General features: G+C 37.5%; 1 protein-coding gene and 1 long non-coding RNA gene across 3 annotated transcripts in view; one reads left to right on the forward strand and one right to left on the reverse strand.

Moving 5' to 3' along the window:
• LRP6 (LDL receptor related protein 6) overlaps positions 1-25261 on the forward strand; it is a 704489-nt gene that overhangs the window by 610385 nt on the left and 68843 nt on the right. The window lies entirely within an intron of this gene.
• The window catches only part of LOC138724938 (uncharacterized), a 105948-nt gene that overhangs the window by 40338 nt on the left and 40349 nt on the right, over positions 1-25261 (reverse strand). For both annotated transcript variants that reach the window (XR_011338136.1, XR_011338135.1), the window contains exons 4-5: positions 17202-17307; positions 2557-2685 (exon numbers count right to left, since the gene is read on the reverse strand). This is a non-coding gene — a long non-coding RNA (uncharacterized lncRNA). The remainder of the gene's footprint in view (positions 1-2556; positions 2686-17201; positions 17308-25261) is intronic.

A 25261-nucleotide genomic window follows, 5' to 3' on the forward strand; every position in this document is an offset into this window, starting at 1 on the left:
TTCCCCTTCTGGAGTCTCCTCTGATGAGCTGCAATATAAAGGGACATTATCACTTCTTCATTGGCTTTGACAACTTTAGAGGCTTCCCACTCTCCTGTCTGTGGTCATTTATGTAACTGAACCTATGTCAAGCCAAGTATTTTGTGCTGTTCTGATTTGAAGATAAGAATAAGGAGGTGCAGGGAAGATAGCAAATGCTCCAAGAGCCTTGGAAAAGCCAACTGAGACAGAAATCAGCTTCTGCAGAGGGCACATATTAAGCTGAAACCACAGACTTCTTTGCCAGGAACCAGAAGAATCCAGTGAAGGAACAGTGCAGGACAGGACAGGAGAGAGTGAACAGAGAAGCTATGAAGACAACCAACAGGATTTGACCATAGGGAAGTACAGCACCTACACCAATCATCCTGCAGTCTGCTCTGTCCTTGCTCGAGGAGGTCACACGAGATCTTACCACAGTAAAGCTACATTCCAATTCCTGTGACAACAGGAATTCACTTCGGAGTCTCAGGTGTTAAATAATGCAAAGAAGGATCAAAGCTAGCAGCTATATGAAAAGAGGCTTCTTTCATAACTTAATTGCTTTTCTGCAAAATACCAATGTTATTTATTTAAGCAACCATGACCTTTTTTAACGTGCTGGTAATGTAAATGTTCAATACCTTAAATCAGGAGTTGCCCAATTTTTTTTGCTGGGACAGCATCCCTGTAGAAATAGAGCTGTATTGTACCTCACTAAGGCAGGGGTTACAGCTGTTTCCAATTCTGTCCCAGGCTCTGCATTTGCAGAAGAGAAATGTGTTTGGATGCATTCTTCAGATGTTTTTTTCTCATGTGCAAACCATGATAAATGCACCGAGATTTTGGGAATCCCTCCTTTCGGCTAGCCTCTGCTCTTCTTGCTGTACCCCAGATTATGGCAGATGTCAGGTGTGTTTCTCCAACCCTAGTGCCAATAAGTATTGTGCACAAGGCGACTTCTATGGTTCTGATTAAACACATAAAGCATGTACAGGCAGGGAATAGCACGTGCACACACCAGTCCAGAGGACATGTAATATCAACTAGAATTGCTTAGGGAACAGTGTGACTAGAACAGCATCAAGAAGGCTAGAAAGTGAAGTAAGACACTCACATGCCTTAAGAATGGTACAACACTAGACATAACCTGTTCCTTACTTACAAAGATGTCAGCAACAAGACATAATGATTAAGGGCAAGTCTCCAGTCTCTACTCATTACTTGGGCCCAACAGTGATAAATAACACCAAGTGCAGCAATCACCAAAATAGCAAATTATACAAAACAATAAAAAAAGGGGGTGAAGGTGGTGTAGACAGAAGAGTTCTACAAAATGGAAAAATGAGGAAGAATTTATCCAAATTATTCTTAGACGCTGTTATTTTGACTCAGAAAGGGTGTGCCGTGTCTCATGCCCAGGCATTATAGTAACAAACCATTTTTTGGTTCAGTTAGGATTCTCAAATTTGGGACATTAATTAAAATGGGATAGGAACCCATGACAATATAAGATCATTTTCTCTTCAGAAATTGTCCTGTAGCTGTATACGCAATTTACCTTTAGGTGATATCTATGTGCTCAGACGCAGTCTAACCCGAGTAAGGTAATACACCTGTACTACACTTCCTAGTGACACAACAGAGCTACGTGGCTTTTTCATTTAATTACCTGCAGTATCAGTTGTATGTGCTGTAATGTACGTTAGTGCAAGTATGTAAAAATACAGATCAGAACCAACAGCTACTAATGTGAAGGGAAACGATGTGGCCTCTCAATCCCATTTAAACACACTATTAGGTTTTAATAAATTCAAGAAATATTGTTAGTTATCTTAGCACAGAGAAACAGCCCTTGAGTTATAAGAGAATTGTACATATTGTACATATATGTACATACGTCTTATTTCTTAAATCAGTAAATTTACAAACTAATAGTATTAAAGCCATACGGCTACCACATTAAAAACCCAAAGTTTCAAGAGTTCAGGAAAGATATTAAAAGCCTGTATAGCATATTTAGATACTGAATACACAAGAATTAGGTGTGCGTTTTGGGACTTATTTAAATTCTTCTGTAATCTATACATATTTAGGAAGGCAAAGAGAAACTCCTCAAGCAGATGTTATTTAATAGAGTTCCAATATGAGAGTATTCTTTCTGACATGTTGAGTGAATGCAGGCTTACCAAGAAAAATGTGAAACTGAAATGTGAATAATTAACTCTGAAAGAATGTGGAAGCTGCATAGATAGGAAAAGCACTGTGTTACACTTAACCAAAACCAGAATGAAATGCTGAAGGGCTGCGAAGTTTTCCAGAAGTTTAGGCTGTGGTGGGACGTTCTAACTAAGTATACCTTGCAAGGAGGTGTTGCTTTTGATTTGAAAGCATGAACACTTTCCAAAACGTGGACAGCCTACGGTGTTTTTAGCAGTATTTTTAAAAACATATTTTAACTATGAAGAAGCAGAAAAAAATCCCTGTTCAAGTGAAAGATCATTTCATCACCTTCTTAATGCACATTAGGTGACTTACCAAAATACTTCTTTTTACAGTCACACTACTTCCAAGTTACACTACTTCCAAATCTTCCTTGTTTGCTTTGACATCGTATTTGGAATGGACAACGGTAAGGAGACTCTGGTTTGTGTGTTATTAGTGAATCTGAAAGACAATAATTTTGTTTCAGAATTACTTTTATTCTCCATGCCTCAAGGAACACAAGCTTCAGCACTGACATATCTGAAAATCCCACTGATCTCTCAAAAACAATATCCCGACTCAGCAGACACCAGGTGGATCTAAGTGAAGGTCTCATCTACAAAAGCTTCTTACCCATAACACTTATTGTTCAGCTGATGTCCAAAAGTCTGAAGCTCACTTAGTTTTTTCTTGCTAGGTCTGTTTTCAGTGGCATGCTGCTCAAACAGACTGGAATTTTCTCTGCTTCTGAGTGGATTTTCACAGCAACCATTTCATAAACTCTCCCTTGTGAAAGAATGTCACTTTTGTATTTATGAACAGCATGGCTCATGCACTTTCATACTGATTGGAATACTTCAATAAAAGCAAAAACTTTAGCTTTTTGTAACTGAATCTTGCGAGCAAGCAACACAGTAACCCCAAGAATCAATATAATTATGGTCCATGGCCTTGATTTTCTGCATTAATAATCTGATCTCCATTTTTATTGAAATTAAGAAAGAGTCCATATGAGTTGCTAATGCAAAAAATTAATCTCCGTCACTGCACAGCAACATCAGACTGTAGCTACAGATTGAAAGAATATAGTATTCCAATGATCTCTGCAACAATTATTTATCTTATAACATCTGTTTTTCAGCATTGACTGTTTTCTCAGTTGCCATAAGATCCAACAAAAGTCAGCGAACCAAAGAAATCCTGTTGCGTTGAATGCAAAAAACTAACTTGTGGAAAAAAATCATCTATCTTTTATACTATACTTTGTTATCTATAAACAATCCCAAACTGTCCCTCCGGACTGTTAAAGGTTGTACCAGAGCCATTCAGTGCATTTAATATTACATCACTGAGCTTCAAAATCCAGTCATGGAGAGAATAGTGTTTACTATGTTTGTAATTACTCCAAGCATCCCAGTATCAAAAGCAAAAATACTCCATCTTCTTGTGTTAGAAAGTTGTTGACAACATAGATTTAGCTTCAGGAAACTAGGACCACTCTTGTTAAGGAGGACACATTATCATCTTTTCTGTCATCGTCAGGTTTGCAAACTTGTTAGGAAAAAAAACTCCACAAATCTTGCTTTAAGGAAGCCAAAATCTACACTGAAAAAGTCTAACCATCCTCTGTACAGATTAAGTTCTATTCAGTGTAGGATACCTTCATTTTTCAGTGGCTAAACTCTCACTTTATACCTCTTCAGAACTTTATGTTTCCTCATTCTTCCCCTGTGACAGCTGTGCAAAGATCTATTGCTGGCACACCCAGCAGTGTATCCAACAGTGAAAATGCCTGTAAATGTCATTGGCAAAATATCTTTTAATTAAGAAGGCAGGCACAGCCATGAAAGCATCTGATTTGTGTTTTACCGCTTTTAGGAGTTCACAACTTACTAATTCCAAGTAGTGATGTGCCTACCATTTTGGTAAGGAAGCACCAGCTTTTTAATGTATCATCAGCCAGCAGTAGTTGCTGTTCGGTTCACATATTATTTTACCATCCCCAAGGTACAGGTCATCAAAAAGAAAACTGCAAAATACAACTTATCTCGTACTTCTGCATTTCCAAAGACATAAAGTAGTATTACTAAAATACTCTCAATAGCAACTAATTATTCACCATAACACTAGGAAAAAAATGTTCTGATACATCTTAAAATGTATTAAACCCATTCACAATCAGCCTGGTTATGTCCTTCTAATCAAAGGAAGGAAACCAAGAAGCTGAGCTCTAAGGTATAATTCATGATACAGTTTTCATTAAGCACCTGCTACTGCAGGTACTGAACATTTGTTATCCCTCAAACGCTGCACAGAAAATGCACATATGAATTAACGAATCATGCAAAGTTGTGCATGTGCCTAACTAGGCTTGCCCCCATGCAGAGACAGATTAGTATATTCCTCTCCTGGACTCTGACAGTTACCTATAAACAGTTACGGTTTGGCTACAAAGAACAAAACTCTCTGCAGGGTGCTTTACTGTGATTTTATTTTTAAGGGAGGAGTAGTATTTAGTCTTGCTAATGACATTTTCCAGAAACTGCTTTGAATACAGTCTTTTGCCTCCCCAAAATTATTTTTATGATCACCAGTTCAAATTAGGCTTCCAAGAATAGAATGTTTTCTTACACATACAATGTCAAATCGAATAGATCAAAATCTAATCTATTTTCTTTTCTTCACAGATTTTTTTTACAATGGATATATATGTATTTGTGTAAATCTGTACTGCAAACGTGGCTCTACTATTTAAAATAATAAATAATATTTAAAAATATAATGTAGAATAAAATAAAATAAATACCAACTTTCTAAATTATAAATAATAGATTAAAAAGAAAACCAACACTTGGCTTTCACCATCAAACCTATCACTTCAAACTGCTCTGGTTCTATAGGGAAATTAAAGTTTTATGCCGCTGGTACTGAGAATCCAATACGAGCCTGATCCTTTGCACATAAAATGTGTTGCTTTTGCTCCAAACTCTCAAAGCCAGCTATTTTATGGTTATCTCCTCCACGTATGTCCTACTGTGCGTTCAGTACCAGAACGTCTTGCCTCCCTGAGAAAAGGCAGTGTCAGCACTCTTATTATATTTTGTATGCCTACAAACAGCAAGTGCTAATTTCATAGATTAAACAGATTTTTTCTAACTGTAACTACAATCCGTGTATTGCAACATCACAAGGGATTTTTCTGCCTCACTCTATCCAGAGTAGCACTATCCATTATATCCATTATAAATATACATTTATCTACACACATATATATCCATGAAATAAGATAATATGTTCTACAATTTTATCCTCTGAAATATGAATTAAGGAATTGTCTTTGGTGACAGTCGGCTCGTTTGTCTGTGCATTACCAGCAAAAGAATAACAATGCTCAATGGATTTCAATCAAGCATTAACAAGAGGAATGAAAAATATTTTACGTAGTTCCCTTTCTTCATATGCACAACCAAATCAGGCGTATCTTCTCAGTATTCAGTGAGATAGACACTGTTTTCATACAGTTAAAAATAATCACCAGGATTATCATCACAGAAAGAAGTTAGCATGGAACAAACACATGAAAAGCCTTTCTGGTTTTTTTTTATTTATACACTGTATTTCACAGCATTTTTTCCTGTAAGTCAACCAGTTAGGCATTGCTGAAAGAAACCTTGTCCCACAATGCAGGAAAAGAAAAGAAGCCTTGGAATTATTTTCTCAATGAAACTAAAAGCAGACCACAACAGGGCATAATATTCAAATAACATTGTATTAGAAATTATACACCAAATTTTACCAGCTAGGGGAAAAACAGCAAGCTAAGCTTATCGCTTTAGCAATCCAATTTTGTTAATTCTTCACTAGTGCACATACCTAGAAAAGACTTCAGCTGAATTCCAGTTTAATCTCTCCCTAGACTATCCTGGAAACATTCTATTTAAATACGCTCTCATTTTCTTCATATGTTTCTTCCCTGGAAGTGCAGTGTGTTGTCCTGAGAGGGTCATACAGGTAACATTTAATATATAATTCTAAAATAATAGTAGCATTTATCAATTCCGAATTCCACTGATGCTATTATTTCTCACAGAATATACCCACATAACTGAGGTCGTAAGGTCTGGGACTCCAAAAAGATGCAAACCATTTTTAGTTCCAACAGCAGGGAAGGAGGAAAGTAAAGAGAAGTCAATTTGTGTGAAGACTGGTTACTAAACCAAGTCTTCGTCCTGGTTTGGAGACCCATCCTTAAAATTTTCTCTCACGCTGCCCAAATTACACTATTTGTGTAATCACAAGGAAGGAAGAAAACCAAAGTATCCACAAAACACATTTAAGTTTCCCTTTCAATAGAACTGAATTTTTCAGTTGCACTACTGCACTGTGTATTCATTAATTCAACAGCAAAATAACGAAGAAACACGAAGTTTAAGAGGCAGTCTTTAATTTCAGTTTTCTTTTTATAATCACTGATGAAAATACCCTCAAAGTAGACACTTGACACTAACAGACTTGTGTCTTGCTCCAAGGATGTAAACGACATAAGTAAACTAAAGGATGCACCAACTAATACATACCACTAACACAGACATAACCTCAAACACAAATTCGGTCTGAAATTCAGGAAAAAGCAGTTTACAAATAGATTACGATCTCTGCTTTTTACTAGCCAGTAGTATACACTGCTTTCACTTGAAATATTACTGCATTTTTCAAGATCCTGTATTGAATTAAGTGGCTGCTTTACCACACGCACATGAACTGACACCATTTCAGCAAGTGTCGCTGGAGTAGTGCAATGCAACCAGAACTTGTATTCTCATCTCTGCTTCTAAATTGTACTCCTGCCCTGAAAAAGCAGAATGTACCTAACAAATTAAATGCTCTTTGCACTTTTCACCAGTAACACAATACAGAAATTACCTGAGAAGATTAGGCGCATGACTAAAATTATGCATGTGAATGGCTCTCCATGCCTTGGAGAAGCCTGTGATGACCAGTCACCGAAAAAACACCGCAGCACAGTGAAGAGAAAAACAGCCTTGCAATGAGTATATCTGTCGCCCAAATCCAGTTTCCACTTCCATCACCCAGAAAAGCTAGATGTGGTGACCTACATGCAGATCTATACGTAAGAGCCTAGAAAAACCACATCCCCTTTGCCTCTATTTCTCTCAAAGATTGCAGGTTATTGGCACTCTGCTGAAAAAGATGGGTGGCATGAGATCTGCTTCTCACAACCCGCACTACATGGCCCAAGGAGGACACAGGAATGAATTCTAAAGACTTAAGAGGTTCTAAATAGCGGCTCTTCTTTTGGAATTTGTTCAGCAGTCAGAAAACTATAATGTCTGAAACCCACTCCTTTACACAAAAGCTAACCCACTGGTACGTGCAATATAATGCTCAGGTTTCCTCATTTCATACTCCCAGGCTAAACATCTTACTGGATCCCTGTAACTAAAGACTTAAAAAAGCCCACCTAGAATTGGATGCAAATTATCTTCCAATATTAATGCATTATTCCAGAACAGTGAAAAATGGATGAACATCTGAAAACGGTATGCCTGCATTTTACACATTTTTATTTTACGTTTTAATTATCAAAGCAGAAAGCAGTCTAAGTACCAAATGTTGTAAGTTTAAATTCATTAAACTTCTAAGTTTATTCATCTTAGCAGAGAAAAATCAGCAAACTGAAAAATATTTTCAGTAATTAAAATGAAGTAACTGACATTAAGTAGGGAAGGGAAATTCGTATTTTGTTTTAACATGCATTTTTAATACAACACCTACTTAGGATGGCATTTGAGAGCTCACATAAATATTTTAACATTCTAAATTGCATCTTTACTGAACTGTACATAATCACATTTATTATTTTTATCAATTTCACCAAAAGAGAAACCTAGTAAACTTACATTTAATTTCAGCACCTTAAAGCAATAACAGAGCTGTACCTTTGCCTGCATTCTATGTCCATCTTCACTGTGTCCAGGACTATTTTCAACTGCAAATGAATCCTTAAGCTATAAATGCACATTAAGATACATAACTGGCTGTACGACTGAAACAGTCTCCGGAAGGAGGATGCAGAGTCTGAACCATCACCTCCAACTCTGTTTCTCAGTGACACAGAGGCAGAGTTCCATAAATAGCTGGGCAGTTATATTAAGAGGTTGTGTGATGTCCTGCCAGGGTCTTTACTAGGCTTCTAGAGTACAAAGGTCACATATCATTTATTTATAGAGGAGGATACTGTACAAACCAAATGAGGTTTTAGGAAGCTTGTACTTCTAACCAAAATGACTCTGTGATTCTGTGAAATAATGCAACGTACATCACACTTTGAGAAATGGCATTAAATTACACCTATAATTGAAAAATAGATGTCCTCTTTAACTATTATACAGTCTTGATTCAAGAAGAAAATCAAGATGTGCTTAAATCTTGCTCAGTTGGGACAGAGTTTACCTTGTTTTATGGTTTAAAAGACATCTAAAGGAGCCTTTGGTCTTTAATTTTAGACACACTGAGCAGCACTAAGATGAAGATTCCTCTTATTCTGTGTTTGTAGAGTGTTTTGGACAGCTGTATTATTATGCCTACACATGAAATTACTTTCTCTTCTGCATTTGCATAGCACACTGTATGAAATGTTTTAAGCACTATCAGTCTGTCCTCCTCAGTCATAACATACATCACCTTACCCTGAAGGGGCTGGTAAGTTTTATTCTCATCCCAGTTCTGCCATCTAGTAACTGCAGTCACTTGGTCAAATCACTCCTGCTTTGCCTCTGCTCTCCTGGGACCAGGTAGTAGAGTGCTAATGTTTGCCAGACAGCTGCTGTGTGGCTTAATTATCTCCACAAAGGAAAAAAGAATTACTGCAAATTGTTGTTCAAGGATTTGAAATGCATGCCAGTGCCTGTCAATAATATCAGTAAACCAATCAATATTTTGAGTAAATACAAATACAGCTTGTTCTCTATAAAATAAACAACTTTTCCCCCTTTCCAAATAAAGAAGGGGACTAAAGCAGTCTTCAGTCCTGTGGTGAACTCTGCCTTCCCTCCCACTCTTCACTCCTTAACAGCCTGGAAAACCAAATCATATTGTGTCTCTCTCTAAACACTGTTTTTATTTTAACATTATTGATTTTCAAACTTGAGAGCACCTTTAATAAGACATAATAGGAAAGCTGAATGTTAGTCGGAAGAGTCAGAAAAACACTTAATTTTAATCTGTCTGAAAGGCAGCACACAGCTTCAAGAAAGAAAATCAACAGATAGAATTACTTAAGTACTCTATGCTGAGATACTTCTATTGCATCAGTATGAACCTTAAGTATACACGAGACACATGTGCCCTCTGGAAGATGCATAAAATCACTGACTGTAGAAGTTTATAGTTGAGATTTTTTTCTTAGGCTGCATTTATATTGATTATAAATAGTACCCAGCCAATTTAGAAATAAACTGATTTCTTACCTCATCAAAAAAAATACAACTATCTCTGATCTTCCTAATACAACAAAGCTGGTCATTGCCAGCTCACACCAATCTCGTAAACGGGGTTTCATGGGGTCCTTTTATGATGGCTTGATGAGCAGCACCGTTTTCTGAATGCATTGGTCCTCATAGTTTCCTTCTAATTTCTGCTCAACAGGAACACATTGTGGGAATGACATTTCCCATTTTTTACCTCTTCTGGCATCTTAAGCTACTTTTGACATTTCTTTTGATGGGTTATATCACTGCCAGCAATGTACTGTCCGTGGCATTTTCTTACACCATGTCTCCTGTTGCTTTTATTTCTCTCTATCATTATAATGGCTTTCTATTCTTTCTGTTTCCTATCCCTTTACTGTTTGCCTCTTAAAAAAACTTATCAAAACCCAGAGACTTGTTTTGTTTAAAACACTGGATTAACCTTGAACTTCCAGGTTTATCTCCTGCACTGATGTATCTTCAAAACAGCTTCTCTGTTTTCCAGTGGTTGAAAGTCCACCACTGACGTCAGATTTTCAAGTGAGCTGAGCATCAATTAGTTTCTGCTTCAATTCTAATAATCAGATATCTGGAATAGCTCAGGACCAATAGAGGTCAGCATTTTTCAAGTCCAGCCTTTAGTTATGATGTCTGAAAAGGACTTCACATAACATTCTGGCCCTAATCTTTCAGTGTTCAGAATGCCCATATAAGTACATATATAAAAGCTATTTGTCTTCTCCCAAGTTTTATCTTTGCATAAAAGGAATTTAGGATATACACGACCAAATATCGTACTATACAGAGCCTGAATTTTAACCTGGAACTCTACTATAAGACTCAATTATGAATACCACTGTTATGAAATGTAAGCTCATACGTTATATTTGCCATAATAATTTGCCAAAAAGAAGATTTGACACTAAAGACAGCTTGACTCCATGATCTCAAAGGTCTTTTCCAACCAAATGATTCTGTGTTGCTATACGATTCAGTTTCAGTGGACTAAAACATTCCAAGCCTGTTTCCATTAAGAATCCTTCTCAAAATTGAATCTAGTAAGGAAAAACCCTCACAGGCAGCAAGACTTTATGGTGATTTAGTTAAAACCAGTCTCACAGTATAATGATTTTGTATCCTGTTTGGCTGGTCATTTGGTTTTGCAGGAGTAACCCTAGCAGTCGGCAAAACTCGGTGAGTAAAAAATAATCTTAATACTTCCTTTTTTTCCATTGCTTTCTATTTGAAACTCTTAATGTGTTTTATAAGCATAGCAAAGACCTCTTTTTATTTAACAGTAGATGCTACAAAAGGGCTACTATGTCTGAGGACAAAAGGCAACTCAGGCAGTTACAGCTTCCTCATTTCCAACTCTGTGCTATGCCCATTCTGGAGGACAGTTAAATCTGCTCATTCTTTTCATCCCATTGCCCAAGGGTTTGGTGACAGGTAGAGGCAACACGGAACCTGCAGTACACTGTATGTGTTTTATTGTTACTCCCCGAAGAGTTTAAGAACAGTCTAACCTTAAGCACACTTTGTGACTTCCAGTAACGTCCTAACTCATTAACCATGGGTGTTTTTATAAAACACTGGTTCTACCAGGAAACAAAAGGTACCATCAAACTCTTCAAAAGCAGGAAATTTAATCCTTAAGGTCTTTCCAATCTCCTTTGTCTATTTAAGTATTTATTAGCCCATTCTAAGGAGATCTTGTGTCTCAATATGTAACAGACCGAGGATTTATATTCTTCTGCAGAGTTCCTCATGCATCTTTCCTCTCCTCTTCCCACTTTTCTTTACCATTATCACTGGAAAGCTGAAAATCACTGAACAAGTTGATATCAATGAGATCCCAATCAGTGCTCCAAAAATGAACGCATCAAATAATAGCACAGTCAAAAGCATAAGATGTTGATCAAGCAAATATTAAAAAAACCAAACAAACCAAGAAACATGTTCCAGAAACATTAATTTTAGAAGCAGAGAGGTACCTTGAGAATAACACAAAGACTCAGTAAAGTACCCTAGCACATACCTAGTCTGAAACATAGCAGTGGAGTTAAACATATGTTTAAATGCTTCCTTTAACTGGAACCTATAGTGAGTTTTTCTGCTGTTATCAAATATGGCCATGCTTATAATTGATATAGTTGGTAAGACATAAGTTCTCTTGAAGTACAGAACTTTTAGATTAGTAGTTATTTAACTCAGAAGGCTAACCTGTTATGGATTACTTAACTGTGTTCTATCTACCACACTAATCTCAATTCTAAAAATCAATCACATTTAAAAAATACAATCTCAGTAATCCTTTACCAGCTTTGCTGTCAGATTCCATAAAACATCCTTCCATCTCAAACTAGCAGGAGCTGGTTTCAAAACAAACAAAAAGGGATCAGCTCTTCGTAACATGCATGTTAGGCTGTGTGGGACTCCTTGCTACAGAACAATGTGGATGCTTGGAGTTTGCAGAGTTCAGAGGAAGACCACGCACATTTACAGACCAGAAATCCACTGCAGTTATTAAATAGAAAGAAACTATGCCTGACTGTGTACATCTCTGGGATGGCTCAACACCAAGGGATTACTTGTTCGAAATATGATATACAATTTCCTTGTTCTTACACGCTTCCTTAGGCATTTGGTTTTGGCCAGCGCTGAGGACAGGTGACAGTATGAGCGGCTGGACAATCCACCCACTGCTGGACAAGACCCGAGACTAAGCTTACGTGTTCATTCTTACACTCAGATGTTCCAGCCTTTCCTAAAGGGAACTCCTACTCCTCGCACAATGCTGTTGAGTGCACCATCAGCAATAGTTAAATAAAATGTAGCATCTTGCAGACTGAGGCTTAACCAATTCCTGCTTCAGCTTACTGGTTCAAACCGAGCAGAAGCTTTTTCAGCATTTTTTAATTTTTCTGTTTTAAGAAAAAAAAGATAACTTTTTCAGTTCCACCCAAAACAAAATAGCTGCAGATACACTTTTAGAATAAGAGAATTAATGAATTTTTAATGTGGTTCACTTGTATATTCAAAATTAAATTTCAAGCAGTTAATGACATTCAACAAAATCTAAACTGCTTTATTGATTACCTCAAGATCTACTCATCATTTACCAAGTTTAATGACTTCTAATTCAATTTGACCAGCAGCACAGATATCCCCTAATATTCTTAGCTAAGAGACAGAGCAAAAATGATTGAACCTGTGAGAAACACTCTTTTGCCTCTTCCCAGTTCCTATCAGAACAAGATGTAAGAAGGAATTCCCCCAGGAAAGTTTTTTCTCATGAGACTGCCAACTGATTCTGCCAGATTCAGCTAAATAACAGAATTCTGTGCACTTCCCTGAACAGATCCTCCTAATCACTCTTTATAGGATAAGAGAACAAAATTAGAAAAGGGGTGGTGGACGTGACTAAAGTAAGGCAGAAACTTCACAGCTCTGTATGTGCCATTCCATACTTTGTGAGCAGCCAAGTATTTATTTTCATCTTCTAGGCAGAAATTTTAAGATGCCGAATCTTGAAATGGATTATAATTGTGCCAACCGAAATTTCATTCAAGTAGACTTGGCAATCAATTCCACCATTTATAATCCAAAAGAAATGCTGTGGCGGCACTGTAGCACAAAGAATGTAGTTACTTGGAAACATTCTTTCAGTTTCAGGAATGAAAGGCAAATTTCATCGTTTTAAGGAAACTACTGCATTGTTTAGATCAAAGGTGAGAATTTCGCCTCCTGTCTTTATTCTAAGCAATGCAGTAGTTCCCTTAAAACGCTGAATATTGCCTTGCATTATCAAAATTGAAAGCATTTTTCTGTGATTTCAGCTAGGTGAGATTACCATCAAGGTGCACAGCACAAACTACTGGAGGCACAGAGTCATCCTAATTGTCATTTCTTTGGGTTTTTAAGTGTAGTGAGAGAAAAATCAAGCCCCTATGAGGTTCGGGATCTAAGCCATCTTTATATACTTCTTAATACTAATTTTCCTGTGGCTTAAATCAATCCTCCCACTACCCACAAGAGGCTACTAGGATCTGTCCTGTGAGCCCCCTCCTTTTTCCCTAGCATACTTCTCTGTGGTGATCTCATTCTCCACTCATATATCTTCACATTCCATCTGTAGGCTGATAACTCATGAAACTCTCATGATAACTTCTTTCATGGTTTGTCTCATTTCATCTCATCCTGTCTCAAAGCCTCTTCTTGAGTGTTTTGTTATCAGTTATGAGTCATTATAAGTCAGGCTTAATTCACATATGAAACCTTTTTCCCTCTTCATATTACTGTTAAATATGTGCTACTTGAGTCCAATGAATGCCTTGCCTCCAGAAAAAAAAGAAAAAAAACCCCAACCAAGTCACATTTTTGAGCATTATCCAACAAACCAAACTTCTAGACCACAAGTTCCAACATGAAGGCTGTCAACTAAATCATTGTTACATCTTTATTTTTTAGTTTTCTTTCTTCCCAGCGTCTTCATTGCGTTTAGATGTTACAGCTGATGTTCAACTAACCACTGCTGTCTTGTATTTGCTTTGCAGCAGGAGCTGCTCATGCCTAGGCCACATAATAGGTGCAAAGCTGTCATTCTGAAAAAAAGGCATCCAAACATCACTACTAACTTAACAGCACCAGACACATCTATCACCACTCAGTGCAGAATCAATGTTCAAAAACAGTAACTGATACTCCCACACTTTCTGAAACCACTGCCTTGGTTACAAGATGCAGCAAATAGGAATGAAAGAATTAGTTATCACAATTAACTGGAATAATCCTATATCACAGTCTTTATTAGTATTTTTATACTAATGCTTCCAATAGTTAATGCAGAGTATTTTGGAATAAGAAGGACAAGGGTTCTGAGTTGTACAAAGTTTTCCAGTTGGAAAAGTTCCTTTTAAAATGTCACCATCTTCTAGAAATTCTGACTGTGATAATATACAGATTTGGAGTTTTTCAGATTCCCAAATTACAGAAAATTTGTGAAACAGAAGTACTCCTGTGAAAATCAAAATGAATTAAAATCTCAAATACAGTAAGGCTTGTAAGTAGCTTTGTTATATTGCAATTGCAATTTATTTAGAAAATTGCATATCATGGTAATGTCAGAAACATGAAAGGTTTGCAATGAGTAGTAAGTGTAATTTTTTCCCCAAAGAAGGAAAAATATCTGCCTTTCTAAAGTAACCTGTTGCTCATAGTTATTCAAATCATATATAGCTTGAAATTTCTAAAAAGCAAATCTGACTTTTAGATTTTTCTTATTTCGAGGAAATTGTAAGTACTGGAATGATCACAACCTGAAATTTGAAGTTAAGCCTACTCTCCCCTTAAATAAGAGTTTTAGAACGTTTAAGTAAGACCAGAAATTCATATCTAAAATACTGGATGTTTGATATGATCTCCATCTTTAGGTACAGAACTAGTGCTTAATTTCAGGTTATAGAATGTTCTCACGCACTATTCTTCCTCGCTATTGTCAATAAAATTTGTCTAAGGCTCATTTCTCCCGTCTTAAGAGTGTTAACTCTTCAGAAGGAACTGCATAACAGAGTAGTTAAACACTTTTAATCTCAAGTGTACTTACTTTCAAAAAGGCTTAAAAGTTAAAATGATTTAAATACAATTAATCTTCTTACAGGAAAATAGTATCACTCTACAAAGTTGAAGAGAAACCTTTTCTAAATCTACATTACGAGATTCTGACAGCAGCTTCCTGCTCTTACAGAGAAAACTGTAATTCCAAAGAGAGACTGAGGATATTTCTGAAGGCCAATGATCTGACTTATTCTTCTAAGGTTCAAAAACACTTGGAAGAAAACTTGGAAGTGGAGTTTTCACCACTAACTTTACATTTCGCCATGCTGTTGGTAGCAACTACTTGTGTGGGAAGATCAATGTCAGAAAAAGCAGCCAGTGAAGACAAAACAGCAAAATTGGAAGTACTACTAATGCTGCACCTTCTTTCACTGGCCCCACGTTTTATATCTGTATTATGTGTAGCAAAACCTGGTGCTCTGGGATTTAATATCAATTTTGCATATGAGTTACCTGAGGCTCACTCAGGTGAAGCAACCTGCAGAAAGTCAAAACAGCAGTTTAGTAGAAAAATCCCCAAAAGTGCACCAATGCTGTCCATGAACACACTGCCAAAACCAGGGGAATGCACACATAATGAAATATGAACTTGAATAAATATATGGAAGCTGATACAGTTCAGGAACTAAAAAAATACTGACTGACTCTGATGTTTACTCATATTTGCTTTTCAGACAGTCACATATGGCACAGATGGTATAACATTTAACAGGAGTGATTTTTCGCATGTTAGTAACATAACTATTACACATATATACCCTGAAGAGGTTACCCTGCTTTTCTGGTTTTGTTTAAAATTTTTAATTCCGAACAGTAGTTTGTAATGTTAATTATAACATCTTAATGATTGTAACAAGATAGCAGAGGACTGTAATGACTACATAAGAAAAACGTTTTCTCTAAAAGCACTTTGTATTGATGCATCCCGCAAACACAACTCTTACCTTTACGCCTGCTAGCAATCCCATTTGCTTCACTGAATTAATCAACTATAAATGGATCAAGCTGAATATAGTCAATATCTCTACACTATTATCATAATACATAAAATATATGTAATTACTTGTTGCTATTAAGTTATCAGTACGCACATCTATAGCACGTCTGTCATCACCTGCTCCGCACAAGGAGCTTTGAGGAGTAATCACACAATTGTTCTTGCTTCACAGATGCATAACATAGACTAACCAGACCTGTACTTTCCCCTTACGTACTTGTAGAAAAAAGATCTACTTACCTATAATCTAGACATTTACAACCTTTCTCTATGCTGTCCTTGCTATCCAACTAGAAGTTCCGTTTCTACACTGGGAAGAACTGCAAATACCTTATTTCCTTTCAGATATATACAGGATATATACACTATTTAAATCTGACAAAAACCCTTGAGGCCTGGCAAGACCCAGGGCTTACAGAGTTCCCAGGATCTAATTCCTGAGGTCACTGGGAGTTTTATAACGTCTTAGACCATAAGCAGAGGACAGTCCATTCACTTTACTCCAGTGAACATCAGAAAAGCATCAGCTTTCTCCACTGTTCCTCAGATGGTCATCAATGCTCTGGGTAGTAATAGATGGTAAAATCTGTCTTAGCTAGAAGATGGGATGGAACATCCAGAAGCATCAGCGTGTGTTGAACTTTGAGCTGCAACTCTGACACACTACTTTTTAAACCTTACCTCTATCTTTAAATTGCATGGGGGCATTCTGACTGCACAGTTTGAATCCTTCTTGTGACTTCTTCATTTATCTTATGTGGTTTTATCACCACCTTGAGAGAGCTGACAAGAAAATTTTCCTGGAAGTGCTTAAACTACAGAGTACCCCAAATCACGTACCAATTACTGGTACACATAACAGAAAGCACAAATACCTGAACAACTTGCAGATTAGTCTCAGATGTCTTCTCTTTGTGTGCCTTGAGTTCATTTTGCCAGATTACTACTTCACCGCTTTAGGAACAGCCTGAGACAGATGCACTGTAACAACAGAAGAAAAAGCTATCTGAGCATGAATTTAGTCAGAAAATGCAGAATAAACACGGCAAACACCAAACCATCATAAAATAAACATTTAAGTACTGTTACCCCCTACAGTTTGTTTTACCGATATACGTGACATATCATGCAGAGCAGATAAACAAAAAACAGTAAACAAACCAGGCAAATTCACAAAAAAGGATGGAAAAATATTTCCACTGTTCCTTTAAGCAGTGTTTTTTAACTTTCTGAACTGAGCTGCACTCATGACTACTGGCAGTGCTCAACACTTTGCTGGATTTAGTGGCTTCTTTGCCAACCTTTCTCCCTTTTCCCATTCTTCAGTTGAACTAGAAAAACGTATTAGCTTGAGTTCCTCATCTCCATTATGATATACTGTCACCTCACTGGCTTGAGACTACTCACTCAGAGTATACACATTACAGCAAGACTACACTCAAAACCTAATGAAAACTTCACCTCTATTGGTTACTCAGGAATTGGGAGAATGAGAAACAAACCATTTGTTGTACACTGAGGCCAAATTATCTGCCACATAAACAGGTATAAGCTTGCAATGAGTAGAGTGATGCTGTGCCAGTTCATACAAGCAGAGAATTTGGTTGCTGCCTGTGTGAAAACCTCCATGAAGTATCTTTAGATTCACTAGAATAAACACCAGAGAACACTTTTCTCTCCAGACCAGTAATAAAATATTTGTTCTATTTTCATGATTCAGCTCACCAACATTAACATAAAGACAAATCAACACACACAAATATTACAGCTACACATAAATCTGGATGAGCTTGAAAATGCTACAAAATTTCCAAAGTATACCTCAGCTCTTCTTTTTCTGTATTATCCTCGATTCCCCTCATCTTTCAAAAATCAAGACCAAAACCTGTCCTCCCCCTGACATCCTTAGACCCCAGCGCAATGTGAGCCTTTCCCTGGCTGAAGCAACCTGGATATGGCCTCCTCAAAACAAAATTCTGAACATCAAATAAAATGCATTCTCCTCCTCACTGCTTCTTCCAAATCCTGCTAGCCTGTGGTAATGTTTCTATCTTCAAAAAACATCTGGATGAAAGTCAGCGGTCATCAAAAGGAAGCAGCCCTATTCATCAGATGCCTGTTAAAGGCACAAGTACAAGTCTCCACTGTCTCCTCCTTCTTCAGGTCTCTACCCCTCCTTATCACTAGATAGTGATTACAGCGTAAGGCAGACTGATGTGTTACGTGATCTAAAGTCACACAGCAGCATACAGGTCTAATTCAAAGCCAGTTCCAGTAGCAGAAGACCGAAATGTTAGTCCCCAGTTTCAAATGCTTATGTTTGCTTAGTTTTACCTTCCTGGTAAAATCAGAATCTGCACATACATTCCAAATGGTTTCTAAAATGCATCTACTGTGCATATAAAGTACTTCCCATGAAGATATTCTTTCATTAAATATCACTGAGCTTGGATCTCTCATGAATATTGATGCAAGTCTGAAATTTTCAAAACTTGGGGCAATATGATGTTAGAAGATGCAATCTTCCCTAACAGCAATTTCTGAAGGTCTTGGGACCCTTTGAAGATTCCCGAAGCTGACCACCCAAAATCACCAATTATTTTTGAATCTTAAGGGAAGGTATATTGTAAAAAGTGATAGAGTGGCCGCTACTTGAAAGAGATCGGAAGATTTACACCATCAGTAATATCCCATGGAGTTCAAAACCATGTCCTTTCCTGGTAGTCAAATTCTGCCATTAGCAGCAAATGCATAATCTCACTAAAGTAAACTGTAAGGCTAGAGTGGAAAAGGATAGATAAAGACGACTCTGTGCACTGAGTAACTGCAGGGAGTCTAAAGCTGAGGATCTAATAATTAATCTTATATCTATCAAGGTAAAATAGAATAAGCTGAGAAGGGCAAGAATGCCTGACAAAGTCCTAGGGCTCTTCACAGCTGCAGAGTAGCTTCATTGTTCTGGAGAATTTTAAGGACGGTCTCATGTGGAGTGAACGTGAAAAATTTCTTTTCCCTTCAAACAGGCCACAGCAATGCTGATGGTTCACTGTTGGGTTCCCCTTTACACGGCTGCTTAGGCAGTGTGAGCAATAGGCACACAAAGAACAGCCTCTGTTGTGGCCAAGCTTCTGCTGTCTTGTGGTGGAGAAGCCCAAGGGAAAACTCACTTCAAAGAGAGAGACATCTTCCTTGAAGTGTTTACATTTCAATCTCTGCTTTGCACAAGACTTATTCAGGATACTTCCATTCATTAATGTAAATATTTAGATTTAGAGACTTATTGGTGACTATTACACATTCAAACAGTAGCTGACCTTCCAAACTGAAGAAAACATCCAGGAAAAGAAGGTAGTCCTTCCTTCCCTACACTCTAAAACAAGCTGAAACAAAATACTACCAGGTAGGAACACAGTAACACACTGTCTTTCTCTAGATGACACAAAAGTGCCCGAGTAACAGGTTTATTGGACTCTTCTTCCAAAACCAGAGCAGGTTCTCTCCAAAACATGCAAATGATATGGCACCAAGTTTATAGGGAACATGTATCTGTAAAATCAAGGTTTCATCATCCTTCTATTTTAAGACATGGTGGCAACTAGAATAGACATAGGACTGTTTCTTCATTATGTTCACAGATGCTCACTTTTTGCATCCAGGTTTTGCTGAACAGGTAGGGCAAATGCTTTAACAGTGAGTCCTGACTGCAACGTCCTACGCAGCCACTAGGCTGGTTTTCTACAGACAGCAAATCCCTGTTTTACAGGCCACCCCTTCATCTGTCTGGAGGAATTGTTTCAGCAGTCTTTGTTACAGCTATTTTCTGTGACCAACCACTTCCATATTCTCTGCAGAAAATAATCAAAGAATTAGTTATACTAAAACCAAAAGGGAATGTACGTGTTTTACATTTGCATGGTACTATGGACTTACAGATGGCTTCTGCTATGACAGAAATGGCACACTGGGTCTTTTGCAAATTCCCACTGAAAGCAATCAGAATTTTGCCAGTGGCTTCAAGGAGAGCTGGAATAGCTTTTGAGTTATTTGAAAGTTCAGCAAACAATATCCTTTTCCTTGGGCAGCACAAAATACTCCACTGGGGATGGCAAATTTTGTTTGACTATGAAAAAGGACCCAAACCTTCTATTTTTAATGCTCCAGCCCTTTCAATGCCTACAGACTAGCCAGAACAGCAGTGGCAGAGAAACTGGAAAAAAAGCACTGTAACTGCAATATAAGTAAATGACACATTCTACAATACAGATCTATAGCAAGCCTGATTTTACTGCCAGTGAAGTCCAAGACAAGTTTCATCCTCAAAGAAAGAAGCAGAAAAAAATCGTTACTCAGTATAATACAGTATGAGTAGTTTGCAATTTCAGACAGTTAAAATATATTGGGTCAAGTGAGTGGTTATGCTACAGGACTTTTTTTCAGGTTTCCTAATGCTCTCACAGAGTTCAGAGTTTGCTTTCTGCATTTTCTGGGAGAGATAAAAAAGAAACAATATCAGAGCGGAAGTAAATGGCAGGTTTGGGTTACCCTTCATCACCCTAACATCAACTGACAAAGCAAAATCAGACTTCTATTTACATAGCCTGCAAAACAGTATTAGCGGGCACACAGATAAAAGTGAATACCTTTGTTTATTTCTTAATTTGTACAAGCATATCTTTTGCAGCTTCCAGAGCACACCTAGCAACTCTGAAAATCCACCAGCTGCACGGTACCACTAATATTTACACTAGACTAGGAGATGAAACCCACAAGGAATAACATTTAAATAGAAATTCTGACCCATAAAGTGACTTCCATACTCCATAGATCTCTTCTCTGCCAAACGTAGCTAGTCCAAGTCTGCCATCACGCATCCCATCTGCCTTTCCAACGATCCTGTACAGGCAACCTCATGCAGATAAATCACCCGAGGAGCTTGTTCCAGGAAGGGCCTCTAACACTGCATGCAGAGAGGGCAGATGGGATTTGCAGCAAGCCACAGCTTGATCATCCTGAGGAAACGCCACTCCTTAGTCAGCCCTGTGCCTGTAACAACACATACAAGGGACCTCACCGTAGCCATTTGTCTCCAGTCCGTAAAAGAGCATAAGAGTACTGCTCTACCCCACAGGATACTTTCAATTGTTGAAAGGCTTTAAAGACTGTGAAAAACTCAGATGCTACACAAATAACATCCAAGAGCCACAAGCACAGTCTTTATTAGTGCTGAATGCAATTATGATGATGATTTGAAAAAGCCAAATTTAACATTTAGAATCTGACTGAAGGGATTTGGACCTGACTGGAGAGTACAAGTTAGCAGAGGTGCCTTATAATAACATAATCTAGTTCAATGCAACAGTCTATATCAAAATCATACTGTTATTTTTATTTCCACAGTGGAACTGTGCTACCAAAAATACCGGCCACAAAGAAAATTTGCAGCAAAAATTACTCAGAAATAAGTTTAGCCATGTAAAATACCTATGCTGCTTTGGCATGTTCCATCAATAAACATTTCACAAGATTTTGCAGTGGAGGTTACACTTATCACCCGTATGCACATAAAACAGGACTTGAGACAAATTGTCTCTATTTTAAGTACAGAGAACTGAGGCATGGAGGAATACTGTTCATCTTCTCATCAGAAATAGTGCAAAAGCCTATCCAAAGTAAATAATTAATTTGTGAACTATTATGCATAGGTGTTTTTTTTTCAGTAAAACATTTCTTTCCTAATCCTTTTAGGACTAGAATATCATTAGTCCAATTCAAGACTGTGTGCTTATTTCCTCTTTCTCCCCCAGAACAAGGCCATACCAATCAGCGTGCGTTAATCTTGCAAATCAGTTTCTCTGAACAGCTTTGCTTTTCTCAGCAGCTGCACGCTGGCTTCATCATGGAGCTGGAATCAGCTGCTCTGGTACTTGCCACGAAAATGCAGAATGTCAATCACTTACACCACTCCCGAGGATTAGCACAACACAACTTTAATTATAAACTGAACACTGCGTTATCTGCAATGATTTGTAGATGGAGTAAGTTGATGCATGTTTTAGGAACCTTTCTTGCTGCACAGTAGTTCATGATAACATCCACCTCACAGCTCATTAGCGAATCAAAATATTATACTGTATAAATACTACTTTGCTCTGTTACATTTTATAGAAGCCCTAGGTCTCAGAAGCCTCCATTACAGAGTATATGTGATTTAGTTATATTGGAACATTGTAGGAAATGGAAAGCAGCCCTGACTGTCCAAAACCAGCAAAATGGAAGCCAATATACTGTATACTTTGGTCCTCTCTCTCTATAGAAATAGTCCCATCCAGCCTCAATACATTTCAAATTGAAATACATATTGGTGGAACACAAAGAAATTATATACTGTATGGTGCTGTACATGAATTCTCAGTACTTCTGCACTGGATTTCTTTCTTTCTTTTGCTCTTTTCTGTAGAAAACAATGTAACCCACTATAAATCTAGAACACATTACTGCAAGCTTCAACTAGAAATCCAAATGCAAGGAAGGGGGAAACCTGGCAAAGAACCGAAATCAAAGACGTAAATGTTTAACAGCAAAAGAAGGACATGAAAGGATATGCAGCTGTTTTGCTCCATGTTTTTTCAAAATGGGAACTGGAGAGCACAAACGTAGACCACGTTTTCACTTCTAGTTGAGACAAACATTTACAAGCTATTAATTTTAAACAGGAAGACATAACATTAGGACACGACCTTTAATTTCACCGAGTCTGTGAAGGCAAACCACCACAGCTCTACTGCAATGCAGTTAAACATCCAGGAAGAGATGCATACTATTCCACTGCTTTGTTATTACAGGTGTACTTGATTTTAAATTCAACAGGGAAGGTGCAATTTTATGGCTGTGTGGAAAAATCTTTAAAACGCTTGCGGGTGGATGTCTAATGACGCCAGACTGGTAAAGTATTGAAGAAATTGTCTATGTGCCAATGAATGAGCATTTAGGTAAATAATACTACACCATACATGTAACTGATTTAGTGTCATTATACTATTAGTACAGATGCGTACTCTGCTTTTGTTCTTTTAAAAGGGTGCAATTCTGATGAATTATCATTAGCTTTCTATCTGGAAGCTGACAGAATTTGAGACACCAACAAAAGATACCCGAAGATTAATTTACAGAGAAAGTCTGCAGATTTTAAAAAGCTACAATCTACTTGTGGTTTGAAAGAATGAAACACATTTCTTGTTTTTATAACATTCCCTTCATTTCCCATATAGAAATAGGTGCAGGTAATGTTTTTACTGTGGGAAACTCTTTAATATAGAAGATATCACTTTGTATTAATGGCCAAGTATATAGAATATTTATAGTATTTTCTTTTTTTTTAAAAAAAAAAAAAAGGTAGGCCAAAGGCTTAAATGTAACAAGTTTGGACTTCTGTATCCCAACCTCAGATACGTCATAGGTAGATCACCTGCGCATAGCCAAATGCTGCGAAATCTTTGGAAAGGGTATCAGCAAGGTCTCCAGTTTGGTTCTCCAACACTGACATTTCCAGAGTTACTACTGTTTTCCTAAACCTTGCCTCACAGTCTTTAAAAACAGGTCTTAAAATAATCATAAAATCCATGATAGAATCTGGTAACTCTATGGAGAAAAAATAATATTAAGGGAAAAATTCTTCCCTACTGTATAATTGGCTTTAAAGGCCTTAAACAGATCCTCTGCTTTAGCTTATTATTACTTTCCATCAGGAGAAGATCGAGGATCCCTTCAAGAGGTTTATTTCAGGCTAAGAAAACTGTTAGTCCCAACACAGGCTGCAACAGAGGACCAAAGCTCTGGAAAATGTTATTCCGAAAGCTTGAGAGAGATTTTTTCTTTTTGAATAAGCACTAAACACAACCAGGACTTGGAAATACAAACTAACTGTACTGAACTAAAAAGTCTTCTGCATTATTTAATAACATGGCAAAATGCTAATGCTCTGATTTATTTTTAAAAATTATAGATACTATTTATTGAAAGGCAAGTATATTATTTCCTAGGAGACAAGTATGCGGTGCTTTGTGAGGTTCTGTAATTTTCATATAGGTCGCTTGTATAAACACAATTTTTATTAGAAAGGTTTTTTCCTTCATTCTAGAATACTTTTATTGCCTTTTAATTTTCCTCAATAATAGCAAGTGGAAAACGAATATTGCTTGTGACTCTAGGAACTGGTTTGGACATTGAGACCAAGATTGCAATCCACATCCATAGCACACTGGACTGAAATCTCAGATCCTAAAGCATACGTTAACCTGACAAAAATCAAAACTAGTGCTACTCTCTCATTAGACAAAATGCAACAGCCTTCTTGCATGCCATTTCTCAAAGCACTGCTGGCAGGAATGTACATTTGGAAGTGGCATTTTATATTTCCATCATCTTCCACCTGAAACATCTGTGTCCACAACAAACATTAACAAAGAGACCTTTCACAAGTTAGCAGTGTATTACGTGATGATGAAAGGAACATACAGAGAGCTAAGTGACCTACAGCACCCGTGAGAGAGGGCTGTGGCACAGCTGAGAGCTCAGCCCTCACTGCCCCAGCCCAAGCCCCCGGCTTTAAGCACAAGGTCAGTCTCCCTGGCTGGAGAAACACGTGGAAGGTGTGAGAAAGTCTTCTACCTCACCTTTTAGGAAGAAAACTATTTGAGAAAAATACATCCAGCGGTTATCAGATTTTGTTGCCAATCTGAGACCTGATAAGCCAGTTGAGATTTAGGAATGTGTTTTAGCGTACCTGGATAGCACCTCATTGAAAGCTGGGGTTTCTAACTTCAAATAAAACTCATTTTTACACCATTCTAAGCAGGCACAGGAATTACCTGAACACTTCTGTTAATTTTCAGTTGACTTCCAACTGAGAACATGTGTTAACTGAAATTACTGAGCT

This window comes from Phaenicophaeus curvirostris, chromosome 1, assembly GCF_032191515.1.
Source record: "Phaenicophaeus curvirostris isolate KB17595 chromosome 1, BPBGC_Pcur_1.0, whole genome shotgun sequence".
Classification (NCBI taxonomy): Eukaryota; Metazoa; Chordata; class Aves; order Cuculiformes; family Cuculidae; genus Phaenicophaeus; species Phaenicophaeus curvirostris.